We start from the raw sequence: 7,541 nt of genomic DNA, 5'->3' as shown, positions 1-7,541 counted from the left end.
ATATTGGAAGGGACCACTCGGGTCATCTAGTCCAACCCCTTGCAATGAAGGAGTTTCTTTGGGGGTTCTTTGCCCAAGTTGGGGCTCGAATCCACAACCCTGAGAATAAGAGTCTTGTGCTCTACCAACTGAGCTATCCCAGATGCTACTAGCCCAGAGACAGAAAGAAGAGAAATGGCAAATGAAGCTGTTAGCCTAGGCTGAAATGGCAAAACTGACCAGAAAACTCAGAGACCAAGAAGACAAGAAATTCAAGAAAGAATGGGAGAAGTTTTTAATTTATTTAGGAGACCACATCTGCAAGCGGATGAAAACATTAGCAGGATTTTAATCTCACTTGTAATGTAACAAATACACGGATGATATGGATAGATACAAAGCATAGACTATGAAATAATATGCATTGTAAATGTTGACAATAGGACCCATGAATGGGATGGGGGGGGGGGAGTCTGGAGGTTCAGGGAAATCTCATTTTATGGATATGTATTCGATATTGTAATTAATTTACATTTGTTAAATAAAAATGGTTTCAAAAGAGAGAGAGAGAAAACTAGATCACTTTTGGCTTTCACTGAGTTCGGTAATGCTATTTGCTCAGTTCAGAAAAGGATCGGGGTGGGAGTGGAGTGACTCCTCTATGTGGAAAGGTTGCAGCATTTGCGACTGTTTAAAGGGAGAGGTGACATAATAGAAGTTTATAAAATCACACACGGCATTGAGAAAGTGAGTAGACCCCCCTCTCACACACTGGAGCCCATGGACACCCAAGGAAGCTGAGTATTTGAAAATGCAGAGCAGATCAACTGCTTCACGCAGTGCAATGCTAAACTATGGAACTCTCTGCCACAGGAGGCAGTGATAGCCACCAACTTTGATGGCTTAAAATGCGGATTGGACACACTCATGGAGGACAAGGCTTTCAATGGCTACTAGCCCTTATGGCTGAGAGGATGCGGGTGGCGCTGTGGTCTAAACCACAGAGCCTAGGGCTTCCCGATTAGAAGGTTGGCGGTTCGAATCCCCATGACGGGATGAGCTCCCATTGTTCAGTCCCTGCTCCTGCCCACCTAGCAGTTCGAAAGCACATCAAAGTGCAAGTAAATCAATAGGTAACGCTCCGGCGAGAAGGTAAACGGTGTTTCTGTGCGCTGCTCTGGTTCGCCAGAAGCGGCTTAGTCATGCTGGCCACATGACCTGGAAGCTGTACACCGGCTCCCTCAGCCAATAAAGCAAGATGAGCACTGCAACCCCAGAATCGTTTGTGACTGGACTTAAGGGTCCGGGGTCCCTTAGCCCTTATGGCTATGCTGTACCTCTGCTGTCAGAGGCATTATTCAGACAGCTCATTACAGAATCCAAGCCAGCTTTCTTTGGAAAGAAGTGGACGGCGGGTATGCCTCTGAATACCAGTTGTTGCCAATAGCAAATGGGAAATTGCTGCTCCGCTCATTTCTGGCTTACGGGATTCCCACTGGCATCGGCCAAGGTAAGAGCAGGATACTGGGCTTGATGGGCTTGGCCTGATCCAGCAGGCTTGTCTTATGTGGTTCTGTGGCAGGGGCAAGACCAAGAGAGCGTGAGAGCCAGGATTCTCAAGATCGCCTCAGAAAATTAACCCAGAGTATGAGTGGCTGCCACAGTGGGGAGGGAGCCTGGAGCTAACAATGTTTCTCTCTGGAGTTTGCACATCCTTCTTTGACTAACCCCGGGCCTGTAGTTACAGGAAGACAAATGACTGCATGTGTCGCCTTTCATCTGCCACAGGCCCCGTTACCTAATCTTACAAAAAGAGGATCTCTTCCTAGGACTGGCGTTTGCGTTTCCCCTGCCACTCCTCTCCTGAGGCAACTTCCTTAATATTTGACTTTCCCCAACATGACACAGCATTGGAGATGTAACTTTTTTCCTTTTTTTTTTTTTAAAAAAAATGTATTTTATTAATTTTCAGTTACAAATGAATTGGATCTGAAAAAGGAGAAAAGAAAAGAAAAATCAGTAATAACAACAACAGTTTGGGAGTATAGAACCATCACAAAAATGGGAAAAATAAAACAGGAGCAATCCCAGATGTGGCTCACTGGATATATACATTAGTAGGATGAAAGTGATATTCCTTAATGTTTGGTGTGTTGCTGGTGGCTGGAAGCCATGCTTGATGGTTTGTGCATATTCAATCAAAGTTTGTAAGGCTGTTAGTTTGTCCTTAAATATAGAGTCCCATATCTGTGGCATCCAAGCTTCAAAGTGATTTACAATGAGAGTCCTCCAGTACATGACCATTCTTAATCTGGCAGCAGCTAACACATGGGTAATAACATTTTACACTTTCCTTAGGCATCTAAAGGAAAATAAGATAACAGTGCTATTGTGGGGTCTGATTCCATATTCTGGTTTATGGTCTGGAGAACCTTTTCCCCAAAGGGAACAATCTTTGGACAGCACCGCCACATGGTGCACAGTAATTCCAGGAAGTTTGCAATCTCGCCAGCATAATGGAATGAGATTTTGGCTGATTTTATACCGTGGGATCCATGCCTTGAGGACCAGGATCATAATTGGCTGCTCACATTTTGATCTTTCAAGATGTGGCTCCTCCTCCCCCCTCCCCCAAAAAACTAGAGTGGCCATCTATAAGAAAGGGAAGTTGTGGCTACCATAATGGTCACAGCTGTGTAAAACATGAGAACTTTGGTAAGCACACATCAAAAATTTAAAAAGAGAACTTTGGTAAACACACATCAAAAAAATGCTGCAGCTGCTGAAGTTTCCTCTTCTACACAACCACTCTCATAACCAGAACCCTGGTCTTCTCCTTTGCCAGGGGCTCCACAGCCTGACTATTGTTTCTAGGCAAAATGGCATTGAAAACATCTGTGGCAGAAGCCTCACGGTCTACAGATTTATCTGAAGTCAACAGTTGCCTCTGTGTGTGTGTTTAAAGACCACCTTGCTGTCATTTCCCCAATGGGGATAAAGTTAAATGAACCTAAGCAGAACATCCTGAGGGATTCCACTAAACAAACATCTTTCTTGATAGCTGCGATAATCTGTCAATATAAAACCTAGATATTTGTATATACAGTCGTACCTTGGATACCTAACGCCTTTGTACTCAGACGTTTGGGCTCCCAAACGTCACAAACCCAGAAGTGAGTGTTCTGGTTTGCAAACGTTCTTTGGAACCTGAATGTCCGATGGGGCTTCTGCAGCTTCCGATTGGCTGCAGGAGCTTCCTGCAGCCAATCAGAAGCAGCGCTTTGGTTTCCAAACGTTTTGGAAATTGAACAGAGTTCCGGAACGGATTCCATTTGACTTCCAAGGTACACCTGTAGTCTACAGTTCTATGTTTTGCATAAGGTAGTTTCGAGGTGTACAGTGGTACCTCAGGTTAAATACGCTTCAGGTTACATACACTTCAGGTTACAGACTGCGCTAACCCAGAAATAGTGCTTCAAGTTAAGAACTTTGCTTCAGGATAAGAACAGAAATCGAGCTCCGGCGGCACGGCGGCAGCAGGAGGTCCCATTAGCTAAAGTGGTGCTTCAGGTTAAGAACGGACCTCCAGAACGAATTACGGTATGTACTTAACCCGAGGTACCACTGTACTTGAAATGTGACAAATCTCTACTATCATTTCCCCCGGCAACCGATCCAAGTCTTTGTGTTTGCAGAGAAACATTCCATCTTCCAGTACGAGGGAGGATTCTCACCAATACGTAGTTTGGTGGGAGAGTGTGGAAGGAAAGTTACGGGTTGCCATTTGGCTAAGAAAGTCCATGATAATGGTGGACAAAGGATCCCCCCACACACATAAGAGCCAGGGAGCTGCAACTGGGAGATGGGGGTGAGATCCTTGGATGGTGTAGATTGAGTCCGATAACCAAACCGTTGGATACAGGAACAGGATCTGGAACAGGGTGATGATTTCTATGGTGTTCTTCCATTTTTGTGTTGATATCATTTTCTCACCCATTCAGTTTCAGTGATTTAATTATGTTGGCTTATTAATATTGTTTTATATAATGTTAATTTTAGGCCCTTAAAATAGGGTTGCTTTTTTTTGAGACATGTTTTTTACACTATGTTTTTATGGACAGATTTTGACGTTCTAATTTCTATTTTCTAATATGTTTTGGATGGTTATACTTATTGTTTGCTTGATATTCTGTGAGCCACTTTTGGACACAATCTTGAGGGCAGGTGGCCAACAACGGAACAGATGATTGTGAGGGACCAGGTCTGGCTGTTGCCACTCCCCTCTCTTCCCATCAGGCCTCTGAGGGCTTTTTGGTGCCTGAGGCATGTGAGATGCTTCAAAAGACTCCCCAGAAATTGGTGGCAGGGACTGGCTACCGTACATAAGTCAAATGAAAAGGACCTTTCCTGCAGGTTTGCTGTCTGAAAATATGGGGTGCAGGAAGGAAGAATGGGAAGGAAATGGCACACTAGGTTGGAGAGTAAAATATTCAAAGAAAGTATTCCTCAGAGCTCAATGCCGAATGACATAGGATGGTATTTCCTAAGGCTGGCTGTTTCCTTTTTTTTCTTCCTCTTTGAGCACTGACAGTAATTAATCTAAGAATAGCACTAAAGGAAACAAAAAAGAACAGAAAGGGCAGAAATGAAACGGAGAAAGAGAGAGAGAGAGAGAGAGAGAGAGAGAGAGAGAGAGCCCTATTGAACTGGGACAGAGGAAGAGAGAGTTGCACATCTAAGCGGATGCAAGACAGACCACACTCAAATACTGGGGATGTCCTCAGAGCAGGATGCTGAGGCTAAACATTGTGGCCCGAGACCAGAGCTTTGCTGTGGTCGCTGCTGCTGCTGCTGCACTTTCCCTTTCAAACAAATAGAAAAAGAGTTGCCTCTTCTATCGCTGCTGCCACAATACTTATGCTCCTCCTGCTGACTGGGTGCTGGTTTTGACCTTTAAAACCCTATGCAGCCTAGGACCCATGTACCTCCGGGACCGCCTCTCCTGGTATGCCCCGCGGAGGACCTTAAGGTCCACAAATGACAATACTTTGGAGGTCCCAAGTCGCAAGGTGGTTAGATTGGTCTTAACTAGGGCCAGGGCCTTTTCAGTACTGGCCCCGACTTGGTGGAACGCTCTGTCACAAGAGAGTAGGGCCCTGTGGGACTTGACATCTTTCCGCAGGGCCTGCAAGACCGAGCTGTTCCTCCTGGCCTTTGGTTTGGACTCAGTCTGACCCTTATGTTTCCCTCCCCTTATGGTTTTGATCTATGGGCTACTATTAAAATCAGGCTGCATTTTAAATTGTATTTTTAACCTGTATTTTAAATTGGTTCCCTGTCCCCCATTATGTTTTTATTGTAATTTTATTGGTGTTAGCTGCCCTGAGCCCAGCTCTGGCCTGAGAGGGCAGGGTATAAATAAAAATTTATTATTGTTGTTGTTGTTCAGTGCTCGCCCCACAGCGAAAAGTGGAATTGAAACTCAAGAAGAAAGTTGAGTCCCTGCAGATGTGAAGCACCCAATATATTATGTCAAACTGTGACTTGTTAACATACCAGGCCAAGATGAGCTAAAGAAACTCAAAACAACAAAATCTGAAGTGTTCTGGAGTCGTACTAGTGAGGTGAGCCTACAAGTGAAAGAGCAGTTTTCTGAAGGTGGATTAGAAGTCTAGCAGTTCATGTTTCTGGAGGCTGAGCGAGAGGAAGATATGTTTCAATGTTTCCCTGGAGGGTTTACAATGTCTATCAGCTTGGCAAATAAACATACATTTGTGATTTGCATGTGTTACAGTGACTTTCAGTTTGAAAATTAAGTTACTTTTATGATTCTATTCAAGACATAGTTGCAAATATCTATTATTGGGTTACAGGGTAGCTTCAGGGAGAAGAGGGATCTTTATCAGCTGCAAAAGTTCACAAAGGGAGTGGGGGCAGGAAAGAACTTCCTTTTTTTATATATAAAATTTTTTTATTAGATTTTTCCTTTACAAATTGGTCCATACAAGCATGTTTTCAAATTTCCAGTTTTTGAACTTCCACCAGCACCTCCATCAATCATCCATTTTTCCTATCTTCACACATTTTCTATATATAATATTGCAAATTAATATTATCCTTCCATCTCTGTTTCTTTTTTACAATGTACCTTATACTATCACAAAACCTCTTTAAAACCCACTAGCATTGTTTGTTCATCACATGTTTTTCAGATAATCCGTGAACTTTCCCCAGTCCTTGATGAATTTGTGATATTTCTGATATCTGATTTTTCCAGTCATTTTATCCAATTCTGCGTAGTCCATAAGTTTCATTCTCCACTCATTCAAAGTCAGTAGTTCCTCTTGTTTCCATTTTTGGGCCATTAATATTCTTGCCGCTGTTGCTGCATACTGAAAAAGTTTATAATCCCTTCTATTTATCTCTCTTCCTGTTATTCCTAACAAAAAGGCTTCTGGTGTTTTACAAACGTATATTTAAACATCCTTTTCCAATTCATTTTGTCATCTATTTTCCTCTTTAAAAAAATGTGTGTTTCCATTTATTGCATAGGAGAACCAGTGATAGAGCTTATCTGGCATAAATCAATACCTTCCTCTTTCAACTGGGCACCCCACAGCGTTGACAGACAAGCCAAGTTAGCTTGTTAGCGCTGTCAAATGACTGGGATGCTGTAAGGCTGGTGGCCTGTGGAGGCGCTGTCTGTAATGTAAATCAATGGCTTGGGATTTCATAGGAATAATACTCCAGGTTGTATAAAATGGGGTTCATGAGTGAATGGTGGAATTTATAGAAATGGCTATCTATTTCTGTGAGTGAGATGTATTTATCTACGTGCATCCCAATATGTGCATGCGGTATAGTGATTTTGTACAATAGCGACCCTACTCTACCAAACCAGCCATGCTACTATCCAAATACTCTTTCCACGTCCACATACAGCTCTTGATCCAAGTGCAACTCAACTCCAAACTCAGCCAACTCTCTAAACTTCTCCCATCAGCTTTCAAACTCCTTTGCAAACTCCTAGCCAATCACCATTCACTTCCAACATTCCAAGCACACTCCCTCCCCAACCCAACACATACCTTAATTCAACTATTATACTGACCTACACGTTTACCAAATATGAATTTCCCATAATTAATCTAATATTATTACATACATATGCAATATTATTTACATTAACACCAGAACACCAAAAGCTGCCCTGGGATTAAATAAGAACTTAACACAATAAATGCATTTATTGCATATGTTAAGGTTACCACATTTTTTCCCAATGAGTCCAAGGACACTTTTCAACTTCCTATTAAATAGATGGATTTTCTCAGGGGACTGATTTGTAAATCCGGGGACTGTCCCCAGAAAATGGGGACATCTGGTAACCTAAGTATATGTAAAAAAAATATTGTAAACAAGTAGAAACATTGGCAGGCTTTGACTAAACCAGGAGTCAGCAACCCTTTTCAGCCATGGGCCAGTCCACTGCCCCTCAGACCATGTAGTAGGCCGGACTATATTTTGAAAAAAATATGAACGAATTCCTATGCCCCACAAAT

Source organism: Podarcis gaigeae, assembly GCF_964106915.1.
Source record: "Podarcis gaigeae genome assembly, chromosome: 13".
Classification (NCBI taxonomy): Eukaryota; Metazoa; Chordata; class Lepidosauria; order Squamata; family Lacertidae; genus Podarcis; species Podarcis gaigeae.
Note: the sequence above shows the minus strand (reverse complement) of the source record.